Source organism: Tenrec ecaudatus, chromosome 14 (assembly GCF_050624435.1).
Source record: "Tenrec ecaudatus isolate mTenEca1 chromosome 14, mTenEca1.hap1, whole genome shotgun sequence".
NCBI lineage: Eukaryota > Metazoa > Chordata > Mammalia > Afrosoricida > Tenrecidae > Tenrec > Tenrec ecaudatus.
Genome location: NC_134543.1, coordinates 85,387,421 through 85,403,078, shown reverse-complemented (window position 1 = coordinate 85,403,078; position 15,658 = coordinate 85,387,421). Strand labels below are relative to the sequence as shown.

Sequence of the window (15,658 nt, the reverse complement as noted above, 5' to 3'; positions counted from 1 at the left end):
CTCTATTGTGATTTTTGCTGATTCCCAAGATTTAACCTTTTCCTTATCAATATATTTTTAATAATGATACCTCATTAAAAAGATCATTATTGGAAATATTACTATATGGGAAATTTTGAGTAATATGATCAAATGATTTTTGCACATCATTCCAATTAAGTTCTCATTTTAATGTAACCTAATGAAAATGTTCAATATCATTGTAATGTACCGTCCACTCTTCTAAATAATCTATGCAGCTACTATATAACTTTTTAGCGTGATTCATGATATCTGCACAATTTATTGCACCTTATTCTTCTAACTGGCTTATACTATTACAGAGAGTTAATGGAAGAAAATTATTTTCTAACCGCTCTTGACACTGAAATTTTAAATTATTAACTTCATTTGCTACTTTGATTACTGAAATTTTGTCACTTTCAATAAGTTTTATAGCATTTTGAAAAAGAGCTGCTTGATTGTATATAACTGTAGCCAAATTTCTGAAGATTCTTTTTCAAAAAACTCTTCTAAAATTCTAGGACATTTATTCTGTGATAGAAAGTAGGTTTTCAAAGGATCATATATTTTCAAAATTCTTTCGACAGATGGCAAAAGAGCTAACCAGTGCATTTTACTGTATCCAAGTATTTTCTGATATTCGACTTCCGCAGTTTCACAAAATTCTTTAAGCATTTCAACACACACAGTGTATATATAGAAATAAGAATATATTTTAATAACAATATTTTCCACAACTACGGGCAACAAATCAGCAGCTGTTTGAATGGCATTATGTATTATGTGTGCTGCACAACCAACACCAATAATGTTTTGATTAAGGATTTTGTTTATAAAAAATATTATTTGTACCTCTACTCGCTTTTCCTCCAAAATTTGCATATATGTTATCTGCACAATATGCAATCATTTTATGTTTTTTAAATTGTTTTTTTCCACAATATTAATAATGGAACTAAAAATTATTTCAGAAGTTTTGCCAGGCATAGAAACGAAATCTAAAATTCTAATTTTTGTGGATCCCAGCCCAGTGCTTACCACCACACCACCAGGGCACAGTAAAAATTCTAATTTTTATTCCAGTTTCTGAATCAAAAAATCTAATAATGATAGGAAATAACTTTATATCCTTATAATTAGATAAGTCAGAATATATGGATATAAAATTATTTTTTTCTAGATTTTTGTTAAATTCTGAAAATGCATATGGGAAAAGTACATTACACACAGTTGCCTTGGATTTTGTTCTAGCACAGGCAAATTTTTTGTTTAATAAGTTTTGACAACTTGTGATATACAGTCCATAGATCTGAAGGAATGATTGTGATTAATAGCATGAAAAGACATAAGTCCTTCTGCTAATGCTAATTTCTTTTCTTCATCTCCATAAATTGTTTTCCAAAAAAATTCCTGTATTTTGGAGGAAAATGCAGCAGTATATAAATATCTTTTCTGTTTTTGTGTCTCCAAGTGCTTTGAAATATTCTTCCCGCCGTGTGAAATAGAAAATTCACCATTACATTTCTCACATTTTAACATGTAATCGCTTTTGGTTTTTTTAGTAAAAGGAAATTCACTTCTTAGATCATCATTGAATTTGCATCCTCATTTCTTACTCATTATGTTAAAAATCTAAAAAAATAATTTTTAATTATATTATAAATGATTACATAATATTGCTTAAAAATACAGCAAGTAGGTATATAATTACATGAACATATTTTATTGTTAGTTTATAAATTAATTTGATAGTTATAAAGTAACTATATTTTTAATTATTTTAATTTTAATCCTATATTTCTAAATAAGAACAACACTAATTTGTCTTATTTTTTCTCTGAATTTGCCATAACATAAGTTATAAGTGTCATTTTCAAGGCTGGTGCTAGACATTTTCCCTCCACTCTAAAATATAAATAATACGAGTAATGTCTGCTAAATTCAAGAAAATTTAGGCATTTATGAAATAAATTTTAAAATTGTTTAACTAGCACTAGCACACAGTACCATATGTATCGTCTGAGAGACAGTTACAAAATGTTTTCGTCGTCGTTGCCAATGCCAAAAAATGCCATTGTTCATTAAGTCCAAACAATGGCGGTCGAATTCTAACAACTGATCAGCAATGCAAACTTTGATAAGCAGTTCTCGATAATCAGTTCTCAACAATCATTTATTATTAAAGTTTAACATTATAAAATTAACAAAAATAATATAAAACTCATATCCTGGCTAAAGAGCCACATGGCAGCCGAAAACTATATTCCCTTCCCGTTCTCCAGCCGTTCCCTAGCTTGTCGTGCATTCTTTCCAAAAATCAGGACTTTTTTAAAACACCACCGGACGTGGGACAAATTGATGAAAATCGGGACTGTCCCGCCAACAGCAGGACGTCTGGTCACCTTAACACTTCGGCCAGTCTTATGTACCAGCTTTAAGCGCTCTATGCCTGTGACCACCGTACTAGTTGCCCATGGCCTTGCTTTGGTGCAACTTACAGAGACCAAGATTTCACTAACTTGGGGCAGGGAGGGAGGGGAAAAAATGAGGAGCTGATACCAAGGGCTCAAGTAGAAAGAACATGTTTTGAGAATGAATGATGATGGCAACAAATGTACAAATGTGCTTGACACAATGGATGTACGTATGGAATGTGATGAGTTGTAGGAGCCCCCAATGAAATGATTTAAAAAAAAGATTTCACTAACTTGAAAACTTCTGGGACAGCAATTTGTGCAAAGGTAGACTCTCTACTACTGACCCTAGCAAATCGATGACTATTTTAGCTTTTTCTTTTAACAGTTTCTTTGACATATCACTCACATATCGTACACTTTAACAGTTCTGTCAACATCAGTTTCAGAACAGTCTCTTCCTTCTTGTCCTCCTTGCCACTAACTCCCCATTTCCCTCCGATCCTCCTGCCACACCCCCAGGGCACTCATCCGCATCTCTATAGTGGTTTGTTTTGTTTTTTATTTTAATATGAATTCTTGTAAGAACATAATGAAACCAGACCTTTCAGCAAATCTCAAGGAACTTTTCTCAAGCAGGCAGTGTTCAAATTTGAAAGGTTTCCTTTTGTGACCCGTGAACGTCCGTGCTGATAGGTGGCTCTAGGGGTTCTTGCCGTCATGCTGCCTCCTGAACTATCAGTCCTCTCCTTAGGGCGATGAAATCTCCTCACTAACCACTCCAAGCGCACGGCAACCTACTGTAGGATGGTAACGTGAACGCGGTGGTACCCCGCCCAAACCAGAATTGTACTGGCAGAACAGAGCTTTCATAGTAGGATTGCCGCCCTCCACACCCCCTCCAACCCCCCACCCCCCACCCCTGTTCAGCGAGCATGGAACAACTTGCTCTGAGATAGTGGACTCAGTGGCGTCACATTGTTAGATTGGGGAAGGGAATGCGAGCTCACCTTGGGCGCACGGAAGAATTGCAACCAGTTGAGATGCAAACACAGCAAAAGGAGGTTTAATATTGGACTAGCTCGAGCTAGGGCCTCCTTCCCTCCACTGCCCAGCGCAGCGGGATGTATGGTCTAGAAGGGAATCAGCCCCGAGTTCTTTGGTCCCTGGGCTTTTATGGGGCTAGGGATCGGGGGCAGTCCAGTGTTGCTGTTCTTTAAATTTATTGGAGAAAACTTCTGGCATCAGCGTTGTCCAGTGATGGTTGGCGAGTAGTTCGCGCGTATTCTCTTGACTGGTCAATTGGGGGTGGTGGTTGCTGCTCCCTACTGGTCAGTCTGGGACAGGTGATGCCTTCTCTGACAGAATTACCTCAGTGTCCAGGAATCTGAAATTAGAGCTTAAGCCTGCCCCAAACTTTGGTTTTATATGGCCTGTCATGGTGCTGGTGCCCGCAGTTGTAAACCAGGGCCCCACAACATGGGAAGGTTCTCTCTGGTCACAGTGAATATTTTCATGAAGGCAGTTTCACTTGAATCTCATTTTTTATGAGGCTGTGAAATTTTGTTTCCTGTTTGGGAAAAATGTCACAGAAATTGTGCTGATGTGGAACACAGCCCACAAGGACAGTGCTATGCGGAAAACTCAAAGGTACGAGTGGTTTTCTTGTTTCAGAAAAGGTGAAATGTTGATTGATGACAAACCTCATTCTGGACGTCTGTCAACTTCCTGAACGGACAAAACTGTTGACACGTAGAGCATTTGGAGTTTGTTCCTCCAGGTCAGACTGCTAATCAAGGTTTCTAGTTAGAGGGTCTAAATAGATTGAGTAACCGTGTGCGACAAAAAAGGCAAAAGGGGGCTGTTTTGTTCGTTTATTTTGTATAAATCATTTTATTTTACAGCTCTTATAACAATCCATACATCAAGTTTATCAAGCACATTTGTACATAGGTTGCCATTATCATTTTCAAAACTTTTCTTTCAACTTGAGCCCTTGGTATCAGCTCCTCTTTTTTCCCTCCCACTCTACCCCTCCAAATCTCACGGCCCCTTGATAAATTATTATTATTTTCATATCCTTTTTTTCATATCTTAAACCGTCCTCTGTCTTCATCCCCCTTGAGTGGGGGTGAAGGGCTACATATCAGTCATTGCGATTGGTTCCCCTTTGTTTACCTGTCCAGGATTCCGAGTGTTGAGAGCTCTTATCTATACCAGTGTGCCAGTCTAGGGTCTCGCCGGATTTGTAAGGTAGAACTAGGGTCATGATAATGGGGAGGAGGAAGAAGAAAAGAACTAGAGAAATGTATGTGTTTGGGAAAACTGAGGAGCTGATGCCCGAGGCTTATGTGGAGGGCAAATGTTTTGAGAATGATGAGAGTAACGAATGTACAAATGTGCTTCACATAATTGATTGATGTATGTATGGATTGTGATGAGAGTTGTATGAGCCCCCAATAAAATGTTGTTGTTGTTTTAAATGTGTGTGTTGTGTCAGTGCTATACTGCACCCTAGCTGGCCCGTCCCTTCCAGTGATCCTTCTGTGAGGGTAATGTCCAGTTGTCTACAGATGAGCTTCGGATCTCCATTCTCAACCCCCTCATTCACATTGATATGATTGCTTGCTTTGGGCCTTCTGATGCCCAATACCTGATCCCTTGGATGCCTTGTGATCACACAGGTTGGTGTGCTTCATCCTTGTGGGCTTTGTTGTCTATCTGATCATGTCAGGAAAGTGAGCATCACAGAATGCCAGGTTATTAGAACAAAGTATTCTTGCGTTGAGGGAGGACTTGAGTAAAGGCCCAATGTCCATCTGCTACCTTTATACTCCACATAAGAATATATGTACATAAACCTATATACCTATAATTATATATGAACATATTTACATATATGCATGCCTATATTTATACCTGTATAATGTCTTTTGTCTCTTAGTTCTTTCCTCGATTTCCTTGAACTTTCCTCCCGCTATCATGTTAGACTTACATTCATCTCTCAGTAATTCCTCTCAGCTACATTACACTTGATCAAACCCCACCAGGTGTCCTACACACTCCTCACCACTGATTTTAGATCTCTTGCTACTCCCTTGTCCCTGGCTTTGTTGGCTAGCTCCTACTTTTCCCCACCTGCCCTTCCCCCCTAGGGGGCACTGGTTTTGCCACCATGCCAATGTGAGGGGACCAGTCCTGCCGTGTGACATCGAAGACAGAGTCGAACGACGCCTGGCCCGGCTTCAAAGAAGCTGGACGGTGGGAGTTGGCTGCCCAAACCCGCTCTCGACATGTATTTGGACTTGTTTGATTGGCCTTGTCATAATTATTTGGAGTGCTTTTGGGCAAGATTCTAAAAAAGTTTATCATCCTCTTCCCACGGTTTTTCCCTTTCCTTATTTTGGTTACCGCAAAGGGGGCAGAATACGGCATCCCCCTCCAGGAAATAACCCAAAGAGAAATAGAGTTCCTGGCCCTGGTTTACCTTATACAGGGACTTACAATGAAAATGGCATAAGAATAGTTAACAAAGAAAGGTGTACAAGTTCCTTTTAGTAGTTTAAGTTTTATGGAACGGCTAGCAAGAAGAGGGCCTCCATGATTTTTGAAATCCACGGAAGCAAAGCTACCTTTTGTGAGGCAACTTGAAGTCCACTGAAGCAAAGGTACCTATTGTGAGGCAACTCATACCTTGGCACAGAAAGATTTTTGGGAGTTTAATTTATGTGAACTTAGTGGAAAAGAAAGAACAAGAAATGAAAGCCCTAGAGGAACAGCCCAAGAAGGAACAGAAAGAACAGCCAAAGCTTGTCAAGTAATTTTTGATAATGAAATGTATTAATGCTTTTGATTAATTAATTAATTAGTTAATTGATGCTATTGATTTCATGGTTAGAACAAATGCACCCTAGTTGGGTCAGGTGTGCTCAGTTATTGTTAGAAGGTTTATGTCTATCAACCTTGTATGAAAAAGTTTTAGTTTCAAGATGTACTAATTTTTAACCAGGAATCATGATGTGATTGATGTAACTTGTTATGGTCTTGTGGCCTGAGAATTTCCTAATGTATGATGTCAGACCATAAGCTTTAAGCCAAGAAAAGGAATATATAAGTTGAAGGTTTGCATGAATAAAATTGGAACAGTCACCGCAACCTTTGAGTTGTGTGATTTCTGTCTCCCACTCGTCGAAGCCTTACCCACCTAGAGGGGGACCCGAACCCGCTGCGGCTGGACCGCGGCAACAATGGACCTGCTCACACAGCCATCACAGTGAGCCACTTTTTGGCAAAAAAAAACAACATTTTTTTTGGCCCCAAACACCTTACTCACCTGACCTCACTCCATGAAACTTCTTTTTTCTTCCACGCATGAAGATATCCATGAAAGGACAACAATTTAATGACATAGCAGGGGTAAAGAAAAAAACGAGGGAGGTGCTGTCAGCCATCCAAACAGATGAGTTTGAAAAATGTTTCCTAGAATGGAATCACAGATTTGACAAATGTATTAAGTGTAATGGAGACTACTTTGAAGATGATAAGGTGGTTTTGTAAAACAAATTAAGTACATAGCTTTGAAAAAAATTTTCATTTTGGGGGGTAGCTCCCTCATATTATCCAACTTAACCAAGCTGTTTTGTAAGTTCTTGACTCAACCTAGTTTCCAGGAAGCATTTATAATAATTTATCTAGAAATATTAATCACTTATTATATTTAAGTGAGCTATAATTCTTAGAATATATGGCAGCCACAAAAAATCATAAAATATAGTGAGCACATAAAGCACACTGCATATATCAAAATAGTTTATAAATTTTTATCTTAATGTCTACTTTCTAAATAAAAATGTACTTTTATCAAACTTCTGCAATGATAATAAAATGACGGAAAGATAAATTCTACCCCGAGGAGAATTCAGTAGTAATTAACATCTCAAACTCTCGTTTGAGCCCTTGGGAAACAATTAAAGAATGCAAGGATAAGTATATAAAGTATTAAAACAACATTGATTATGCTTAAACATGACAGAGTCGAATACAACGTGCTGCAGTTTTGCTCACAAGCGAGAGAAGGGTCAAAACTCCAGGCCCTTGACTCTGGAGAACCGGGGAACACGAAAGACAAAACCACTTTGAATCTCACTCTCACACAAGAAATGCTCAAGCACAAATGGGAGTCTCTGTTCCAATTCAAACAAGGAGCTTTATTGAGAGAATCAAACAGTTCAGACTGGGGAGAAACTTAGTCCACAAAATAAGATGAAGCACCCCAAAGTACAGGGCAAACGTGGACTGTGTCAGTACTTGCTATATAAGCATTTGATTACAGTAGTTGTTTAAAGTGAGTGCTTACTGGTTTAATTTTAGCTATAAAAATATTTTTAAAAATTAATTTAGAAATTGACTGACCACACTTCAATCGGGTGTTACTGGAACACGAAGGGGGAAAAAAGCTCTTTATTGCAATCTTCACCTGGTTAGCAAATTTTTGGCTTCATTATCAAACCTGAGAATTGCAAAGCAGAAGTAACTTCTGAGAAATTGTCAAACTGAAAAAAAATGAAATCTGGCTACACCTCAGTCAGAATCCATCATCATGCCAAGTGCTTTGGGGTTAAAGTGTGAAATGTGACCGTTGTCAATCTTCTAAGGTGCTATTGTTCACTTCACATTAGACTATTTTCTTCTCCTGGATGGTATCTCTTTTTATGTTATTTTATGTACTTAGTTATCATTTTATTGGGGGCTCATACAGCTCTTATCACAATCCATACATACACACATTGTGTCAAGCACATGTGTACATTTGTTGCCATCATTTTCAAAACATTTTCTTTCTACTTGAGCCTTTGGTATCAGCTTCTCATTTTCCCCCTCCCTCCCACACCCTCCCCCATGAACCCTTGATAATTTATAAATCATTATTATTTTTCATATCTTACACTGATGTCTCCCTTTACCCACTTTTCTGTTGTTCATCCCCCTGAGAGGGGGTTATAGGTAGATCATTGTGATCAGTTCTCCCTTACCTCCACCCCACTTTCCCTCCACCCTCCCAGTATTGCCACTCTTTTTTCTTTTTCTTTTTCTTTTTTGCCATCATATATATATCCATTCACATGCAATTCTTTTGTTCAATTCCATCAAATGGAGTATACAGTCATCAATTCTAACAGCTCCTTATTTCCCCATTTCAACTCCCCTTCCCATACCCTTAGGGACCCATTACTCGTGTTACTATTTCTGATGAGTTATCTAACGTGACTTTCATGTACTGAATGATTTAATTATAAAAATGAACATATGGAAGCCTAACATGATTAATGTGGTAAAACAAATAAAAACCATAATAGTAAGGGGAGGAAGTATTAATGAATTAAAGAATAGTGTGTTATTATCAAGGGCTCATGAGGGAAGGGGGATGGGGAGAGAGGGGAAAAATGAGCTGATGCTAGGGGCTTAAGTGGAGAGCAAATGTATTGAGAATGATGAGGGCAATGAATGTACACATGTGCTTTACACAATTGATGTATGTATGGATAAGAGTTGTATGAGTCCCTAATAAGATGATTAAAAAAAAAAAGAATAGTGTGTTAGTCTGGGCACATTAGAGAAACAAATCCACAGAAACTCATATGTATAAGAGAGAGTTTTATATAAAGAGTAAGTGTACATTAAGAAAACATCCCAACCCAGTGCTGCCCAAACCCATAAGTCCAAATTAAGCCCATATGTCTGACACCAATCTATAAAGTCCTCCTCCATCTCACAAAACACACGCAATGTCGCTGAGTGCCAGAGGAAAGCTGAATCAGTGAGTGTGTAAGCATCTCAGCACTGGCAGGGGTCTCCACAGGTCTGCTCCAGCACCCAGGGCTGCATCAGTGTAGGTCCATGTGGATTCTCCTCAGGGATGTCTCACAGCAAGTGAGCCTTGCCAGCTGAAGCAGGGAACTGCCTAAGGCAGCTGCACCCTGGTCCAACCATCACAAAGCAAGAGACCCGAGAACTAGAAAGGCGAGGCTCACTGAGCCATTTATCTCTCTGCCCTTCAATTAAACCCACATGTATTTATCGGCCAGGTTGGCACAATGAACTTTATCTCAGATAATTATGTGGTTCATCAGTGCCATATCACACTCTGAATTTATCTTCCCTTCTGTGTGTCCCTTCTGAAAGGAACTGTCTGATTATCTTACAGGTGGGGTTTGGGTCTCCACTACATCCATTCCTCTTCACATTGATTTGGTTGCTTCTCTTTGAACTTCAGATACCTCTTCCCAACAACAACTCATGATTACACAGGATGGTGTGCTTCTTCCATGTGGGCTTTGTTGCTTCCCTGCCAGATGACTGCTTGTTTAATGACAAGCTTGCTTGCTTATTATTTATTTATTACAAGCTTTTAATACCCCAGATGCTATATCTTTTAATAGCCAGGCACCATCAGCTTTCTTCACCACATTGCTTATATACCCAGTTTGTCTTCAGCAATTGTGTCAGGAAGGTATGAAACAATGCCACATTATTAGAACAAACCATTCTTATACTGAGGTAAGATTACAAAAGTCCATCTGCTGGAATACTTTCTTGATGCATAATTACTTCTCTCTATATATATACATTTCGATTTGAAACTTTTTAACTTTTGTTAAGAAAATGCATACAAGTCAGCATTTTAATATCCTATTGGCCAGGGGAGGGAGGAGAAAGGAATGGGTAGCTGATATCAGGGGCTCAAGTGGGAAGAGAATGCTTTGAAAATGATGATGGCGACATATGTGCAAATGTGCTTCACACACTGGATGAATGTATGGATTGTGATAAGAGATGAGCCCCCAATAAAAATATATTTTTAAATATCCTAGTGGGGTTAAAATACTAGTGGATTTAAATGCTTAAATAGATAAACAATGGTCTTCCAAAAAGAGTAAAAAGTTACTCTTTTGCTATAATTAAAGAAGATATTAGTACATCACAGTATTTGTGATATGCTGAATTTCATGCAATGTTTAAAATACTTCATTTATTGTATGGTGGTAAAAGTGTGATAGTTATTTACCAAATTAAAAAATGCATCACAGATTGTTCATTCTATAATTATTCATTGATATAAAACTTTCTTATACATTAAAAAATTTCAGTCTTCCCCCAGCGGTTGTCAGCTGTCCAGGCTAGCACAATGCCAGGGACAGCGTTACACTGTTGGAAGAGCAAGCGCTGCCCAGTGAAGTCTGTCTCCACGCACTGTTTTAGAGTTGTGGTCGCATAACCTCTGGGCAGCATTTTGCATCTTTGAGAGTGGAGTGACTCCTCCTGTGGAGTTGGTCCTAGTCTGGATGCAAACATAAAAAAAAAAAATTCCGTTTTAGAAACCCAATGGACCTGTTATACGCTGTCCTATAGGGCCTTTGTGAGTTTGATAGGCTCAGTGACAGTGATTTTGTTTTGTGTGTGAAATCTACATAGGTAAGGTGGAGAGTGAGGTGTTCCCTTGCCCTCTAGTTCCTACTCTAAACACTCTACTGGTTCTAGGTTAAATGCTTCTATTGAGCAGCTGTTCAGTTTTCTAGACTATAAGCCAGAACAGTTCCAGGGGCAGGGGAAAAAAAAGTTCTGATTTGGTGGAAGGGGGAGACAAAAGAGGCCAGGAGACAAGAGAAGCAGTAACTTCTCCCGTTGGCCTAAAGAGAAGACAAAACAAAATCCAACTTTTATTTTTACTTCAAGAAATAATTTTGTTTCAAGAAGGTTTCATGTGGTTTAGAAATATTACCAGAGTAATACTCCCTCTCGACCTACCAAGAAAGAGATTGAAGTCAAAGCAGAAACAACCATGAAATGCCTAATTTACTTTTTCCATTACTCATTACTTGAATATGGCGGTCAATATCGATCAGCCTCCATACACTTTGCCGACCCAGTCATCTAACCCATTGTGTTCGGTAAGTCAAATGGGGCTGGACCAGGAAAATCCCTGTTGCCTTTGAATCTACATCTTTCATTGTCCCAGGTTGTCCCAAGCATGATACACTCAACACTGAGGAGGTGGTCGGATGAATCTACATAAAGGAATGAAATAAAATTGCACATTCTAAAGTTGGTGTGGTAATGATTGTACAACTCTTTTTGATATGATTGAATTACTGAATTGTATGGCTGTGAATTATGTACCAATAAAACCATTTATATTTCTTACTATTTCTTTGCAGTATTCTGGAGGCCTTTCTGCCTGTTTGGCAATATTGGAGATTCAGTGGGAGAATTCTCTCCTTTTGTGTAGGAGACCCTGGTTCCAGTCCTCGTCGATGTGAATCACGTGCAGCCACCACGTGATGGAGATTTGTATGGTCTTGTATGGTGATATGGTGCTGGGCATATTTCAGCAGCATTCAGAGTAAGATGGACAAAGAAAACTAAGAAGAAGGGCATGGAAACCTACCTCCAAAAATTAAGTCAATAAAAAACAGGATCACAACAGTTAATCCCAGGGATGGAGCAGGACTGGGTAGCATTGTGTTCAGTTGTGCATGGACTTGCCAAAAATCAGAGACCATCTTGTCAGCAGCTAACAACAGTCCGATGGGTTGTAGACTAACTTCCACAGGCAACCACGTCAACCTGAAAAATAACATGTTGAAGGTTTCACACACTACCTTAACCTCTCTCGGTGCTCCCTGTTTTGCCCACATTGACTCTGCCTCCCCCAGGGGTCCTGCAAACTGCTGGCATTGATTTGCTGTCATGGTCACCACCCGAAAGAATCAACTTTCTTGTTTGACTCCTCCGCCAAAGTCCTAGAATAGCTTCACATCCCGGTCCTCACTTTGCTTCATTCAGAGCTTTTTCCCTGACTGATCTCTTCTTGTTGTTGCAGATGAGACTGTTGTGATCCATAGGACTATGACCAACTGGCTCATTTTCAGAACGAGATCACCAAACTTTTCTACCTACCTTGTCAGTGGTAACGCAGAATGACTTGGTGTGGCTCGTCCATCCACAGTCTTTGTAACTTCCATTTGCACTGGAGCATGCAAATGCAGTGGAGGGGACTCTCACCCTGCCATTGGCCAGCGGCACACATTCCTCAGGGTATAAAGTGAGGTTTCTCAGGAGCAGAAAGAGGAGGGAAAGCAACAACCACCAAGAGAGTAGAGCCACCAGAGGAGTCTGTGTGTGAGATTTGAGCCCAAGTTCATTTGACATTAAGGACATCATGTTTGGTAAAGCGTGTATGTGTATGTGTGTGTGTGTGTGTGTGTGTGTGTGTGTGTGTGTCGGGAAAGCTCTCAAGGAGATGCTGTGCCACCCTGGCTACAACAATGGGCCCAGGGATAGGAACAATTGTGAGGATGGCGCTGGACGGCAGTGTTTGCTAACAGTGTGCATGGAGTTGCTGTGGGTCAGAACGGACTCCATGGTACCTAACAACAACAACACGGATAACAGAGACAGCCCAAAATGCAGAGTCCTCACTTGGATTAATCCTACATTGAATTGCTAGTGACCATTAAGGAAAAGGTGTCTTCCCCTCAGGCAGAGTGCAATAGAAGGTGGGGTACCACAACACCAGTAACGAGTCCAGAGAGAGGAACTGCCTCACTGGGGTCACAAAGTGGTGAGTCCTGCCCAGACTGCTTTGATGGGGAGCCTCTGAACCAATTTTGAAAGACCTTCTGTCTAGCACACTGTACACATCCTTGTTTTACGGTTCAATGGAGATTCCAAAACTCAACTATAACTTAAGAAAAGCAATCATTAAATTTTAAAATAAGAGTGAGATATGAAAATAATAATTTATAATCTATCAAAAAAGGGTTGTTGTAGCCTAATGTCCGTTCCCAGAAATAGAACAACCCAGACGGTTGACAAGTTCAAAAGAAAAAGTTTTATGTCCTGCACAGGGACCGTCAGCTCTCGTTGAGAGGAGACTGAGAGGTCACCTGTCTAATTTTCCAGAGGTTTTTATACTCTTGCAATATGTAGGTATGCAAGCAAGCAGAGTACAGAAGCAGGATGTGGCAATTAGCCATTCTTAGTTGAACAATAACTGCTCTTAGTGCTTCCAAGCCTCCTGAACATACATCTCCTTCGGTACAGTCCATTGCGCTTGTCAGCACAGCCTGCCTCCCTAACATCAGCTAGCTTATTTATAGTTTATAGCCAGTTCATTTATAGTTCATAATGACTTCTGTCAGCTCAAAATGGCTGCACTCTTGTCAAGGCTGTTTAAGCTCGACAAGAGCTCCTACAGGATCAGGAGGGTGCGGGAGGGAGGGAGTGGAGAAAGAGGAGCTGATACCAAGAGTTCAATAGACAGTAACTGTCTAGAAAAGAATGATGGCAACATATGTGCAAATATGCCCGATACAATTGATGTTTGGAGTGTAATAAGCATTGGAAGAGCCCTCAATAAAATGATAAAAATAAAATGAAATTAAAATTTTAAAATAAGAAAAAGACAAGACAGACAAAGACATATCATCCAGATGAAGAGACTAGTCCTAAGAAGTCCTAATGTCACTCACGGGTTTGCAGTCATGGAGACAATGCATGGACAATTCATATCTCAGTTACAGATGGGACCACAGAAGTGGAATGGAACCATGAATGGGAGACATCCGTGATGTTAGAAGAGTTTGAGAGGTTAGTCCAGGGCCTTATCAGCAGGCAGTCCAGGAATGACAATGGGTCTGATTGTAGACCAGTGATTTTCAAGCTGTGGGTCGAGACCGCTTTGGGGGTTGAAGGACCCTTTTATAGGAGCTGCCTAAGACCACTGGAAAACACAAATATTTCACAATATTTAATTACATATTGTTTTGTGATTACTCACTATGCTTTAATTATGTGCAATTTGTAACAATGAAAATATATCCTGCAAATCGAGTATTTACATTAGCATTCATAACAGTAGCAAAATTACAGTTATGAAGTAGCAACAAAAATAACTTTATGGTTGGGTATCACCACAACACGAGGAACTGTATTAAAGGGTCTCGGCATTATGAAGGTTGAGAACCACTGCTGTAGACTTTGTGACTTTGATTAAGGACATTTGCCTTCAAGGACACACTCAGGCAAGCGCCTAAAGGCAACTGCCTCCCAGTGCTGGCTGGAGAAGGATGGAAGTAATCCACTTTCCAATGCACTCTATCTGGGGGCAAGATTATCTACATTCTTGGTTAAGGAGCTGAAGGAATTCAGTGGAGCCTTAATCCACTTAGGGGCTCCACAAATGGATTTTGGGTTTTTACTGTCATCTAAAGCCTCCTGCAAATTAGGTGCTCAGAATGTAAGCTCTACTACAAGACTGACTGCATTAAGGGCCATTTTTCTAACTTTATTAAGGAAAATAACAGGTTACACTGATGGTCTTTCTCATCTGAATGATTCGTTTTTGTCTTTGTTCTATTGAAACTTCATAAAGGCTTCTCTATAAAATATATTTTAATTTGATGTCTTTTTTCCCTTGGAACACATGCTCCACTCTCACCCTCCCATAGAAAGATTTCAGACTGCTGGTAAACAGGATTGAAGGTAAACAAGCGGCCATCTAGCTCAGAAGCAACAAAGCCCACATGGAAGAAGCACACCAGCCTGTGCGATCACGAGGTGCCGAAGGGATCAGGTATCAGGCATCATCAGAACAAAAAATCATATCATAGTGAATGAGGGGGGAGTGCGGAGTGGAGACCCAAAGCCCATTTGTAGGCCACTGGAGATCCCTTTACAGAGGCGTCTCAGGGAGGAGATGAGCCAGTCAGGGTGCGATGTAGCAATGATGAAACACACAACTTTCCTCTAGTTCCTAAATGTTTCCTCCTCCCCTACTATCATGATCCCAATTCTACCTTACAAATCTGGCTAGACCAGAGGATGTACACTAGTGCAGATAGGAACTGAAAAAACAGAAAATCCAGGGCGGATGTCCCTTCAGGACCAGTGGTGTGAGTGGCATTACTGGGAGGGTAGACGGAGGGTGGATTGGAAGGGGGGAACCGATTACAAGAATGTACATATGACCTCCTCCCTGGGGGATGCACAACAGAAAAGTGGGTGAGGGAGACGTCGGACAGGGCAAGATATGACAAAATAATAATTTATAAATTATCAAGGGTTCATGAGGGAGTGGGGAACGGGGAGGGAGGGGAAAAATGAGGAGCTGATGCGAGGGGCTTAGGTGGAGAGCAAATGTTTTGAGAATGATGAGGGCAACGAATGTACAAATGTGCTTT

The 15,658-nt window shown here is 39.9% G+C and overlaps 1 non-coding gene across 1 annotated transcript; it reads left to right on the top strand.

The window, feature by feature from the left end:
* The first annotated feature begins 10,570 nt into the window (after positions 1–10,570).
* Positions 10,571–10,770, top strand: LOC142427066 (small nucleolar RNA SNORA74). The gene has a single exon (XR_012779897.1). It is a non-coding gene; the product is annotated as a small nucleolar RNA SNORA74 (small nucleolar RNA).
* Positions 10,771–15,658: the final 4,888 nt, after the last annotated feature.